Raw genomic sequence first — 14,287 nt, 5'->3', positions numbered from 1 at the left:
CAGTTTCTCTCAGCCCAGCTAAAAGCAGGGAGCCTGACTCTCTCATGGAGGGACCACCCAGGGGGGGAGGAGATGACCTCTGAGGTCCCTCCCTGCTCGAATCTGGGGCAAAGCACGATCTCCTGGATCTTGGTGAAGGATTTAGCTTCTGGAAACAAGCAGGTGACAGATGCCACACCCAGCCCAGCCTGGGGAGTTTGGGACAGCACCCTGTACAGACCTGACTAGGGAAACAGGACAGCCAGACAGGTGTGTGGGTGCTAAGGCAGCAGTCTCCCTCTACCAAGGGAAGAGAAGGAGGCTAGAGAGCTGGTGCAAAGGGCCAGAGCCCGGGAGGAGGGGTATATGTGTCTCCACGGCTGCTGCAACACGTTAGCACAAATAGTGGCTTAAAACAACACGCATTTATCATCTTACATTCTAGAGATAAGGGATTTGAAATGAGTCTTATGGAGCAAAAAATAAGGTCTCCAGAGCTGGTTTCTTCTGGAGGCTCCAGGGGAGAGTCCATTTCCTTGCTTCTTCTGGTTTCCAGAGGTTGCTTGCACCCTTGGCTCGGGGCCCTGCCTCCATCTTCAAAGCGCATCACTCCCCCTTCTGATTCCATCATCCTGCCTCCTTTTGTCTGATTTTGATCCTCTTACAAAGACCACTGCGATGATGTTGGGTCCACCCGGACAATGTAGGATAATCTTCTCTCAAGGTCTTTAAGTCAATCACATGTGCAAAGTCTCTTTGCACATGCACGGAAGGTGACACATGCCCAGGTTTCAGTAACGAGGACGTGGACACTTTGTGGGAAACACTAACCTACCTGCCACGGGGTTAAGGAGGAGAGCCTGAGGATAGCGCGATTGGGGGCTGGGAATGGGATGAAATAAATTGGGGCTGGGATGGACATGATGAGGATGGATATAGGGTTGTGAATGGAGATGGGGATAAGGATGGGGCTGAGGCTGGAGACAGAGTTGGAATTGGGAATGAGGTTAGGGATGGAATTGAAGATGGGGATGATGGCAGGATTGGAAATGGAGGAGTTGGGAATATAAGTGGGAATGGAGATAGGGTCAGAGTTGGGGATGAATTTGAGGAAGGGTTGGGATGGGTTTGGGATGGGGATGGGATCATGGCTGGCGATGGGATGGTGACCTCATCCCATTGGAAGTGAAGCTGAGGATGGGAGCTCTGTCCATGACGGACGTCGGCATCCCACCGTGAGTCAGTACCCAGAGGGAGCTCTGATGGGTCTTGAAAGGGTAGGAGATAGACTCCAATGGGGTGGCGAGGAGGCCGCCAATGTGCCATGGCTTTTCCCATCTCCACTCACCCAGGCAAAGGTCTGGTGTGCTTTCCTTGTTTCTGGGGCTCCTTCCTACTCTTCCTTCTCTCTCACCCCAACTCCATCCTCAGGTTTAAACCTGGAGTCCATCCTTGGTTTCCATCAGATGTTGGTGACCACCTGATTCAGGGTAACATTCGTGAAAAACATGAGGCATCCCATTCCCGCCGTGATGCTCGGTTTCAGGGCCGTTGGCAACCTCTCCCACCTCCATTCTCCCTTCTCATCCTCACCATGAGCATCAATGGGAAAGAGATTAATTTTTGTCTTTATCTGTGTTTTCATAACCATCAAATAACATGTGTGCATCATAGAAAACACAAGTCAAGAAAAAAAAAATTAAACTCACATATAATCTTACAGTCCAGAGATAACTGCTATTAATATTGAGATATTTTAAGTTTTTAAAAAATCATTGGTATTATTCTTTTGCAAAGATTTGGACGTTGTTGTATGTTTGTTACCTATTTTTTTCACTTAAAATGTCATTAACATCCTTCCCTGTTTTGAAGTATTCCTGACTATAATTTCTTTAATTTTATTTTTACTTTTAACTATGGTAAAATACTCATAACATAGATCTTACCGTCCTTACCATTTTTAAGTGTGCCATTTCACATTGTTTGCCACCATCCCCACCATCCGTCTCCAGGACTTTCCTCTTCCCGAAATGAAACTCTGTCCCCATGAAACACTGACTCCCCTCCCCTCGCCCAGCCCCCAGTCCCACCATCTACTTTCTGTCTCTGTGGATGTGACTCCTCCAGGGCCCTCCTGTGAGGGGATCACACAGTGTCTGTCCTTCTGTGTCTGGCACATGGCACTGAGCGTCGTGTCCTCAAGGTCCATCCACATTGGAGCGGGTGTCAGAATCTCATTCCTTTTTATGGCTGCGTAATATTCCTGTGTGTGGATGGACCACACACAGGAATGTGTTTATCCATTCGTCCATCAGTGGACATACGGGTTGTTTTCACCTTTTAGCTATTATGAATAGTGTTGCTACAAATGTGGATGTATTAGTCAGAGTTCTCCAGAGAAATAGATTTGATCTATCTATCTATCTATCTATCTATCTATCTATCTATCACCTATCTATCTATCTATCTATCTATCTATCTATCTATCTATCTTCTATCTATGAGGAGATTTATTATAAGAATTGGTTCACCTGATTACAGAGGCTGAGCAGTCCCATGATCTGCCTGCATGCTGAAGAGCCAGGAAATCTGGTGATGTAATTCAGCACAAGTCCAAAGGCCTGAGGACCAGCGGCCTGATGGTGGAAGTCCCAGCCCAGTTCTGAAGGCCCAAGAACCAGGACCCCTGATGTCTAACGGCAGGAGAGGATGGATGGATCAGTTCAAACAGAGAACAAATTCCCCCTTACTCTACCTTTTTGTTTTATCCAGGCCCTCAATGGATTGTACGATGCCCACCTGCATTAGTGAGGGCATCTTCTTTGCTCAGTCCACCGATTCAAACGCTAATCTCTTCCAGAAACATCCTCACAGACACACCCAGAAAAAAATGTTTTACCAGCTTCCTGGGCATCCCTTGGTGCAGTCAAATTGACACACAAAGTGAACCATCACAATGGATATTTCACTATCCTTTTAATGGCTGTATAATATTCCATTATATGAATGGATGTACCATCATATACTAAATTGATCCCCTATTGTTGGAAAGTTATTCTCTCTTCCTTTTATGAATAATGCTATGGTGAGTATTTCCAAAGGCTTAATCTTTGGGCAACAAATAGTAATAAAGTCTAACGCTGCTCTGTCCAGTATGGTAGCCTCTGGCCACGCATGGTTACCAAGCACTTGAAGTGGGGCTGGTGCTCCATGTTGAAACAATATTTTGGATAGATTGGGTTAAATAAAGGATATTATTAGCATTCACGCTAGCTGTTCTTTACTTTCCAAAATGTGGCTACTAGAAAATTTTAAGTTACACATGTGGTTCCCATAAGATTTCTACTGGACGATGCTGGGCTAATGTTTGTTGGCAGTACCAAGCGTTGTGCTAAGAATTACCGCATTTATTGTCCCAGATTCCCTGGGAGCTCCAGGGGGTGTAACTAAAACTGTGTCACCAAAGTAGATGCTGTTGATCACCAAGGTCCCCTCCTTCCCATGGGGTGACATGTCTTCCCACCCACAGATGAGAAAACAGGCTCTCAGAGGTTCAAGTGACCTGCCCCAGAGTCACACACAAGAAGGGGACACTTTCCCAAAGACCGAGACATGCCCCTTTTTTGGCCTTAAATAACACAGAATCCCATTGTGAGAAAGTTCGTCTCTTGGTTACTCTTTCTGGCTGATTCAGCCAATGGAAAAGGCTCCACTGGGTCTCTTCAGAGCCTTTCTGACAATTCCTCGTCTGGGCTAGGATTTGAATATTATCATTTGACTTCTCTGTGTTGACTTTTAAACAGCCTGATTGAGGTATAATTGACCTACAATAAATTGCACATGTTTACAATATATAATCAGATATGTTTTGACATAGTACACACCCGTGAAACCATTACCACAATCCAGATAATGAACAGACCCATCTTAGGACAGATTTCTATAGTTGCTTCCTTTTTAATTTTCTAGGTTTCCATCTAGGAGAGCGATGTAAAGTTGCCTTTTGAAATAAATGCGTGTATTAACGTTTTTGAAAAGGGAGTTCATTTAAAGATGATATTTAAGTAAATAATGGCTACAGTGGCAGATGGGCAAAAGTTTAAAATCTGAAAGTTCTCAACGCTATGATTGGGCAACTTATGCTATTTGAATCTGGACTGAATATTAGATAACAGTATTTTATTGGTGTAAGATGTTTGAACTTGATAAATGAATTATGTAAAAGAGTGTCCTAGTTCTTTGTTATGCCCGCACATGCTTGTAGCAAAGTTGTCTACAGCAAAGCTGCATATGGAGAAAGTATCCAGAACCCTTTGCGACAGAGCAGGCTGCCTCTGTACATTCAGTAGAGTTGAAAATAAACATATCTTACAATCAAGAACTCCCCTACCAGATTTATGTCCCACTGAGAAGCTCTCACACATGGACCCAGGATTCACAAGATTCTTCAGAACATCCTTGCTTGCAGTAGCAAAACCCTAGAATATTCCCAAATTGTAGACTAGGTAAAGAAATGGTGGTGTATTCATTCCATAGAATCCACGTAAATAAATGCATAGCAGGGACGTGCATCAGCATGAACAACTCAGCAAGATAATGCTATGCAACAACAAAACATTAAAACATGTCACAAAACAATACATCTGCTTATAGAATGATCAAAAATCAGGCTACATTAAATAGTATTCAGGGTGGGGCTGCCACTCAGTGAACACACACCTGTATGAACATATTTGTTGCTAAAATATCACAATACTAGTTGGTGACTAGCTGGTGCTTCAAACCTCCCTCATTCCAGTGCATTCTCTGACCACCCTGGTCTTTTCCCCGTGGCCCCATGGATATCTTCACGACCCAGCAGATAAAGGGTTGAGATCTGGCAAATACTTTTCATATTGCTTTAGATTTAGGGAGACAGGCATATGTGATAAGATGTTTTTTTTTAAAAAAAAAAAAGCAACACCAAATCCAGAAGAATGGTTATCTCGGTGGAAAGATCAGGGGAGAGGATACATCTAGAAAGAGTCACACAGGGGTTTTCATTGGGGTCAGTGGCTTCCTTCCCTTTTACAAGAGCAGAGGGAAGATGACATTAAACCCCATCAGGAGTCACCCTCAGAGCCATGTGAAATGCTCCTGCTCCAGTCATGTCCCCAGATGGCCTCGAAGTTTCTAGAAATCCCTCAATCCCCTTCTAATGTGCCTTAACTCCATTACTTATTTGGACAAGGTTGCCAGATAAAATTCTGGACGCCCAGTTAAATTTGAATTTCAGTTAAGACAAACAGTAAATAATTTTTAGCCTAGGTGTGTCCTAAATATTGCATGGGGTCAACTTAAATGAAAAAATTATTCCTTGTGTACCTGAAATTCAAATGAAAATGGCCAGCCTGTGTTTTTATGGGCTCACTCAGATTATCCTAACTTGGAAGCATCTCCTTAACCAACCCCCTGCCCCATTTCTTTCTCCAAGAAGAGAGTTCCGTTAAATTTATCTTTTATGGCCTCCTCTTCCAAAATCCAATAACCCCAAATGGTTATTCTGAGGTTGACCTTTTTTTGCATGCCTATTATTCATCCATAGGAGAGTGGTGACAATTTGGGGGACGTAGTGCCAGCTAAGATTTCTGCCAGATTTTAAGGTGTGAAGGTTTTAGGCTTGTAAACCTAGTCTCAAGGTCCAACATTTCTCTTCAGTATCCAGCCAAGATCACTGCGGTCCAAGGGAGAGACCAGGAAGAATTCTTCCCTACAGGTTCTGGAGGAAGCATGGCCCTGCTGACATCTTGATCTTGGACTTCCAGCCTCCAGAACTATGAGACAATAAATTTCTGTTGTTTAAGCCCCAGGTCTGTGGCACTTTGTTATGGCAGCCCTGGGAACACATACAGACTTTGTTTTTCCATCTGGAAACTGACTTGGTGGATTGAGAGAGTGTTGCCCAGAACATCAGTCAGGACAAAGTAAGAGTTCCCACTAGGTACTAGCTCAACCCTGTTCACCCAGGACTTTCCCAGTTTTAGCACTGAAAAGCACATGTGCTGAGAAAAATTCCAGGAAAACCGAAGAGTTGGTCATCCTAGTCCTTGGAATGATTGGAGGTGATGTCTGGACATAGCCTCAAATAACCTTGACTCACCCAAATAACCTTGACTCACCTAGTGAGAAAGTTATCCCCTTTTCAACTGTTCGATTCTTCTGATTATGTTCAGGAGAAAGGTTCAGTTAGGTGATACTTGTCTTTATCACCTCACTAACACCTGCTAATTTCCCTTTAAAAAGGATGAAGTTCAAATGCTGAGGCAGGGAAAACAGTATGGTGGTTCCTCAAAAAGCTAAAGATAGAATACCATGCGATGCAGCAATTTTACTCCTAGATACATACTCAAAAGAATTGGAAGCAGGAACTCAAACAGATACTTGTATAGTATGTAATTGTACAATGTACACCCACATTCATAGCAGCATTATTCATAATAGCCAAAAGGTAGAAACAACTCAACTGTCCATCAACGGGTGAATGGATAAACACAGTGTGGTCCATCCATACAGTAGAATATCATTCAGCCTTAAAAACGAAGGAAGTTCTGACACCTGCTACAACATGGATGAACCTTGAGGACATTATTCTCAGTGAAAGAAGCCAGACACAAAAGGACAAATACTGTGTGATCCCCTCACAGGAGGTCCCTAGAGGTGACTCTAGAGGAGTCACATCCATAGAAACAGAAAGTAGATGGTGGGGGCCAGTGGCTGGGGGAGGGGATGGGGAGTCAGTGTTTAAGGGGGACAGACTTTCAGTTTGGGAAGATGAGAAAGTTCTGGAGACAGATGGTGGGGACGGGTGCACAACAATGTGAATGTACTTAATGCGGCTGAACTGTACACTTAACATTGGTTAAAATGGTAAATTTCATGTTATTATATTTTACTGTAATAAAAAAAAAGGAGGAAGTGATAAACTGTGTTAAATCTGCTAACAGGACTAACAACATAAGGAATTGACAATTGACCATAAAATTTGTTGTAATTTTAGGTTGTTGATTTGAGAGCTTTCTTCTGTTTTAATATAGGCATTTACAGCTATAAGTTTCCCTCTAAGTACTGCTTTAGTTGCATCCCATACATTTTGACATGTTACATCATTTTCATTCATCTCAAAGTATTTCTAATTTCCTTTGTGTGACCATTGGATTTGGCCACTGAAATCAACCATGGAATTTGGCCATCTGGAAGTCACTGGTGACCTTGACAATTGGAGTCTCAGTGGAGTTGTGTGGAGAAAGCCCTATTAAAGTAACTCAATAGACAATAAAAAGGGAAGGAGTGGAAACCAAGAGGAGATCGAACTCTTAAAAGGATTTTTTTTTCTGAAAAGAAGAATAAAGAAATGTGCGATGGAGGACAACGTGAGATCACGTGTCTACCTTTTTTTAAAGATGGGAGAAATTAACACGTGTTTATAAGCTACTGGGAATAATCAAGAAGAGAGAGAACATCTGATGTTGTAAGAGAAAGAGGAGACTTAATCGAGTGATGACCTTAGGTGAAATGGAATCCAGGGTGTAGGGGCAGGGTTTGCCTTGGCTAGGAGCATGCCCAGCTCTGTCATAATAACTAGAGAGACGACAACACTGGCAACCCAGATACAGGGAGATGGGCAGATGTGTTGGGACACCAGGGAACTTCTTTTCTGTGGCTTTGTTTTTGCAGAAGATTGGAGGTGAGGTCAAGAGCTGAGAGTGAGGAGGAAGAGGGAGGCTTGAGGGAGAAGGAAGGGTGGGATCTTACCATGAGAGAGAGTGGATGAGCGAGTGGACTGGGGGATGTAGTAGGATTGAGGGGCAGCAGATTAGTGGTCAAGAATCTCAAAGGAGACCGGTTGGCATGGCTGTGTATGAAGCTGTCCAGGTACAGATGAGGAGTAGATGGAGGGTTGGCTTTAACCAGGCTAGGTTTGGCCAGGTAAATGTGATGAAGGAACAGATAGATGAGGAAGCTGAGGATATATGTCAAGGAGTGACTGTAATGACAGACCAAGGCTCTAACTGGGTGAGGGGACAGGGGAAAAGGGGGAAGGATTCACGGTTACAGATTCTGGCAGAGCTAAAGAATTGTTTGAGTAGGAATACCAAATGGAGTGAGCTGGAAAGAAGAGAAGTGTGGGTCAGTGGGTAGTGTGTTTGAAATATGGAAAGGGATGCAGTTTTTGGAAATGACAAGATCCCAAAGAAGACCATGAGAGCTGGGGGCTGAGATAGAGTAGAGGATAAGATCGAGAGAGAAGAGCTAAGGAATTGAAAGCCACACACCTGGAAGGACCATCAAGCTCAATGGTTCTCGACCAAGGGTGATCCCCTCCCCCCAGGGGAGACTTGGCCATGTCTGGAGACATTTTTGATTGTCACAACTTGGTGGTGGGGGGGTTTCTACTGGCATCGAGGGGGCAGAGGCCAGGATTGCTGCTCAACACCCTACAATGCACAGGGCAGACCCCACGACCAAGAATGTTCTGGACCCAAATGTCAATAGTGCCGAGGCTGGGGAACCATGGTCTATATGGATACTGAAGTCAATAAGAATTATGCCCAGGGAAGTTTTCAAGAAGAGAAAAATGAACCAGGAGGTAATATAGTGAAGGAATGAGAGGGCGTGACCTCGGAGTTGATAGATAAAACAGCAAGGACAGGCGGCCGAGAGGATTGTTCAATGACCTGAGATTCGAAGCTGCAGAGTTTAAGGGAAGAGTTAAAAGCAATGATGCACTGAGGGCACCTACCTCACCCCAAGAAGCATAAGAGTGTGAGGAGGTGGGGGAGAAAATAGCCACGACATAAGAGCTTACAGTCCTCAGGGGAGACCCAGGCTTCTGTTGGGAAGAGAAGGTAGAGAGAATGTTCTGAGGAGAAGTTGAGAACATAGGGAATTTTTGCTTAGGAAGGACCATGACTTCCTGAGGGCACAACTGAAGCACTTCAAGATTTGAAGAGGACCATTAAAAAATCAAAAGGCACACCATTAACTGGAAGAAGATATTTGCAATACGTATATCTGACAAAGGGCTTATTGCCAGAAGATATAAAGAACTCTTACAAGTCAATAATAAGAAGACAAACAAAATGGCAAAGGGTTTAGAACAGACACTTCGCAAAAGAAGATATAGAGATGGCCGAAAGTCACATGAGAAGATCTGTAAATCAGTCGTCGGGGAAATGAACATTAAAACCACAATGAGATACCACTACACACCTATTTGAGGAACTAAGACTTTAAAACAACAACCTGTCCATGCAAAGTGATGTTGAAAGTGTGGAGCAGCTGGAACTCTCATACATTCCTGATGGGCATGCAAAATGGTGCAACCACTTTGGAAGATGTTTTGGCAGTTTCTTCAAAAGTTGAATACATGCCTTCCATATGATCCAGTCATTCCGCATTTGGTAATTACCCAAGAGAAGCAAAAATATACACTCACATAAAGTGTTGTACACAAATGTTCAGAGCAGCTTTATTTGGGATAGCCCCAAACTGGAAGCAACCCAAATATCCATCAACTGGTGAATGGATAAACCCCGGTACATCCATGTGATGGAATATTATTCAGCAATGAAAAAGAACAAATCCACGAATATACACAACAACACGAGGATCTCAAAAACATTATGCTGAATGAAAGAAGCCAGTCACAAAAGACTACATACTACATGATTCCATTGGTATGAAATTCTAGCAAAGGAAATTTAATCTCAATTGACAGAAAATCAGATCAATTGCTTGGGGATGAAGACGCAATGGTGGTTGACTGCAAAGGGACCCAAGGGATCTTTTTCGGGTGATGGAAATGTTTTCTATCTTGACTGGGGTAGTGGTTACATGGATTTGTCAGAACTCATTAAAACTGTACACTTAAAATGGATACATTTCATTATATGGACATCACATGTCAATAGAGTTGACTTTAAAACAAGTTGATCAGGGAAGGGAGAAGAGAAAAAATAGGGGTGTACAGAGTTGTGGCCTTTGGGTGACAGAGTCCTAGGCTCCTTGAGACACTGGCAGAAATGGGTCAGGGGTCCAACGGGCTTAGTTGAGGTTTCCACAGGCAGTTGGAGGCAGTCAGGATGTGAGTGCCTAGGGGGGGCTTAAAAACAGTGCTTTGATTTCATCGTAACTTTTTCTCCTAACTTATCTATTCAATTTCCATCAATGTCATGGTATGTGACTCCATTTTTCCACGTATGGCAGTCATTTTAAAGTTTCTATTTTAAATATCAATGTATTGAAATGTTTTAAATGAAGGGATTCGAAGTAAAAGATTCGTGATCGTAGAGCTGGTACACAACCTTGGATGATTAAGGTTTAGAAAGCCTTGTAGTTTCCCAACACTTTCTATTGGGTCCCTTCCGTGAACACTGAATTTTAAAAGGCTTGGTCAACCAGATGGACTGCATTTTTAGAGAGAGAGAGAGTGTGTGTGTGGGTGTGGGTGCAGCGTGTGTGTAGGAGGTGGGGAGAGACAGAGAGACTTTTATGAATCATCTAATCACTTGCCCAGAAAAGGATTCTCCCTGTCGGGACAGGCAAGGAGACAGCAGCTATGGGAGGTTCAGGCTCTTAACGCAAGGTCCCAGAAAATAAGCAGTGGGGTTGAAATTTGAACCCATGACTCTCTCTCCCCCTCCGTCACCACCCTTTAACTATTAGTAATTATCATTAATAACAATTTTACTACTTTCCAATTAAAAATTGAAACCATCTTTATTCCTATGATAAACACAAGACATGCTCAATGTCCATTGATGGATGAATGGATACACAAAATGTGATCTATCCATACAACGGAATATTACTCAACCGTTAAAAACGAATGAAGCACTGATTCAGGCTACAACATGGAAGAACCTTGAAACCATGCTCAGTGAAGGAAGCCAGACACAAAAGGCCTCGTATCGTATGACTGCACTTCTGTGAAATATCCAGAGAAGGTAAATCCATAGAGACAGAAAGTAGATCGGTGGTTGCCAGGGGCTGGGGAGAGGGAGGAATGGGGGAGCCGAGTGCTAATGGGTATAGGGGTCCTCCTTTTGGGGTGATGAAAATGTTTTGGAAGTAGATAGAGATGGTGGTCATACATTTTAGGGGAGAGTTAGATGCAATGATGGACCAAGGATGCCTACCCTCACCCCAAGAGGCACAAGAGTGTGAGAAGATGGGAAAGAAAATAGACATAAATTTAAGAGCAGTCATACACATTATACACTTTAAAATGGTTAATTTTATGTCATATGAATTTTGCCTCAATAAAATTTTGCCTCACGTGCTTATGATGTGACACATGAAAGAAGAAAAAGGCAGAAAATTAAAATTACCCCCGTATCTCACCACTCACAGACTCCAAGCATCTAGGAGTGTGTGCTCCCAACCCAAATACGTATTTGCAATAGTAAGATTGTGGTGTCAACATTGTCTTATCATCTCTTTCTTTTTCCCCTCAGAAATTACTTCAAGGAAATCAAAGTGGTGATATCTTGGGGTGTCCAGGCGATGTGTTAACTGAGAAGGGGCATGAAGGAATTTTCTAGATCTTGAACACGGTTGATGGTAACAGGTGCACAGCCACGTAAAAAAATTCATTGAGCTGTACAGTTAAGATGTGTGCACTTTACAGAGCGTTATGTTACAGCCCAATAATTTTTTTAATTACAGCATGGGACTCTTTCCACGTTGACAAAAATGAACGCGCAACGTCATTTGCCTTGCTCACATCCTCATTCTCACGTCTCCACTAAAATTGCTCCCCAAAACATTTGATGCTTCTGAAACTGATGTCCGCTCTCGATAGCCTGTTCCCACCTCCTCAACATTTCACAAATCCATCTCCTCTTCTAGATTTCTCTTCTGAAAGGCTACACCTGCCCCAGCACTGGTCTCCTTTTGTAGAAGATATTTGTCCTGTCTTTTGTTCTTTTTGGCTTTCCAACATCCAATCACTCCTTTTGGGGTTGAGGACTTCATCCCCCATAGCAGTGGTGGTGGTGCTGTCCTGAGGCAGCTGTGACCTCCCACCCAAACTGTTCCTGATGCTCAGTCTCTGGAACCTTCTGTGGCATTTTTCCAAGGTGGATCTTCCAGACCACCCAAGGCGGGGAAATCTCTAGTGTCTACAAGATTCTCTTTTGGCTTAAGACCATTTCTGTTGCTTTCCACCCACAACCCTGACTGTCACCTTCTGCCTCCACCATTGCCTCATATAACCATTCTCCACCCATTAGCCATTCCTTCATTGATTTCATGAAGGTTTTATTGACTGCATGCTACGTGCCCGGATACTGTTCTAGGTGCTGAAATATGGTGGTGACACAAGCTAGAGAAAAAACCCTTGCTTTAGCCAGCTTACGTTTTAGCGGGGGAGACAGACAGTAAACAAAATACGCAGTAAATTTGTCATATGGGAGCGCTTCGCAAACTTCAGCTCGTACATGGATCACGTGGGGATCTTGTGAAAATGCAAATTCCGATTCAGCATGTCTGGACCAGAGCGTACGAGTCTGCATTTCCAACAAGATCCCAGCTGATGCCGATGTTGCTGGTCTGTGAAGTGTACTTTGAGTAGGAAGGTACTAGGCTAATATGTTCTCTACAGAAAAATAAAGCAGGGGAAAACGGATAAGGTAGTGCTGAGAGATGCGGGTGGGGGCTGCGATTTTAAATCGGAGGTGTCAGAAGGTGACAATGAGCGTGGACTTGATGGAGGTGAGGAGAGAGCCACGGGCATATCTGATGCAAGAGCCTTCCAGGCAGAGGGAACAGCCAGTGCAAAGGCCCTGAGGCTGGTGTGTGCCTGATAAGTTAGAGGAACAGCGAGGAGGCCAGTGTGGCTGCAGTGGAATGAGCAAAAAGAGAGGGGGAGGACGTGAAGTCAGACAATCATGGGGCAGGAGGGGGGCATCTCTCAGACCGTGTAGAGCATTGAGGACTTACTAGTAGGACTTTGAGTTGAGTGTGGCAGGGAGCCACAGAAGGGTTCTAAGAAGGGTAACATGAGCTTGCTTAAGGTTTAAAAAAATTCCTCTGGCCACTGCTGGGAGAATAGATTGCCAGGGAGCAGGAGTGGGAGCAGGGACAAATGGGAGGAGGTGACTGTAATTGTCCAGGCGAGAGGTGATGACGGCTCGGCTCAGGGAGGCAGCCGCGGGGAGTGGAGAGAAAGGGGCTGAATTTCTGGGTAAATTTGGAGATGGAGCCAACTGGATTAGCCAACAGATTTGGGGTGATATGAAGAGAGAGAAATCAAGGATGACTCCCAGTTGAGTAGTATGAGCAAGTGGAAAGAACGAATGATGCATAGGTGTGGGGCATAAGACCAGTGATTTCGTCTCAGATGTGCTCATTTTCAGGAGCCTAATTAGACACCCAAGGGGAGATAGAAGGGAGCGACGTCTGGAGCTTGGGAGAGATATCTGGGCAGAAGAGATAAACCTGGGAGGCACCCCGATATACAGGTATGTAAAGCCAGGAGACCAGATGAGATTACCAAGGGGGATGTAATAAGGAAGATCTAGGACACAGAGCCCAGGGGTCCTCCAAGGCAGAAGAGTCTCTTTAAAAGACAAATCTGATAAGAGAGAAAAAAAAATCTTTCATCACAACAAAGGCATCCATCAACAAGGGACATGGTTTAATAAATTATGGATCGTCTATATAATGGAATATTACGCAGCCAAGAAAAGGTGGATTCAAGATTGGCTGGCATGCACTCTTTGTCTGCTCTTTCTTCCTTTCCTCCATCCAGCTTCTTGGAATGGGAATGTGCCAGCTGAAGCTCCATTTCGGATCTTGAAGACAAGGAGGGCCTCACCAAAGGGATGGCTGAGGTGTGAGCTGGAAGGAGAAAGTCTTTGGAGACTTTGTGGTGCGGAGCCACCCCTACCCACCCCCGGATGCCAACCTCCAGGATGCCTAGTTGGAGAGAAAGACATATCTATCTTGTCTAAGTCACTGCACTTTGGGGCTTCCCTCTGCCATAGTCATACATAGCTAATAAACCCTGGATCAGAGTAGGCACTCAATAAATATCAGTTATGTTCCACAATATAGATCCTTGACAATTTTTTTTTATTTAAAAATTTAAGTGATTTCATCAATCCCCTCTTTCCGGACATTTATTTCCAATTCTTTGCTAACGTAATGTGGTAGACTCTCTCCAAAGATGGCCACCATCAATTCTTTCCATCCCATGTGCCCCCAGCACTCTCCACCCCAAGGGTTGATGTCCTATCTCCCTCCGCTTGAAACTGGGTTTGGTTGT

The sequence above is a fragment of the Diceros bicornis genome, unplaced genomic scaffold (genome assembly GCF_020826845.1).
Source record: "Diceros bicornis minor isolate mBicDic1 unplaced genomic scaffold, mDicBic1.mat.cur scaffold_73_ctg1, whole genome shotgun sequence".
Taxonomy (NCBI): domain Eukaryota; kingdom Metazoa; phylum Chordata; class Mammalia; order Perissodactyla; family Rhinocerotidae; genus Diceros; species Diceros bicornis.
The sequence above is the reverse complement of the archived record's forward strand: the minus strand, read 5'-3'. Positions refer to the sequence as shown.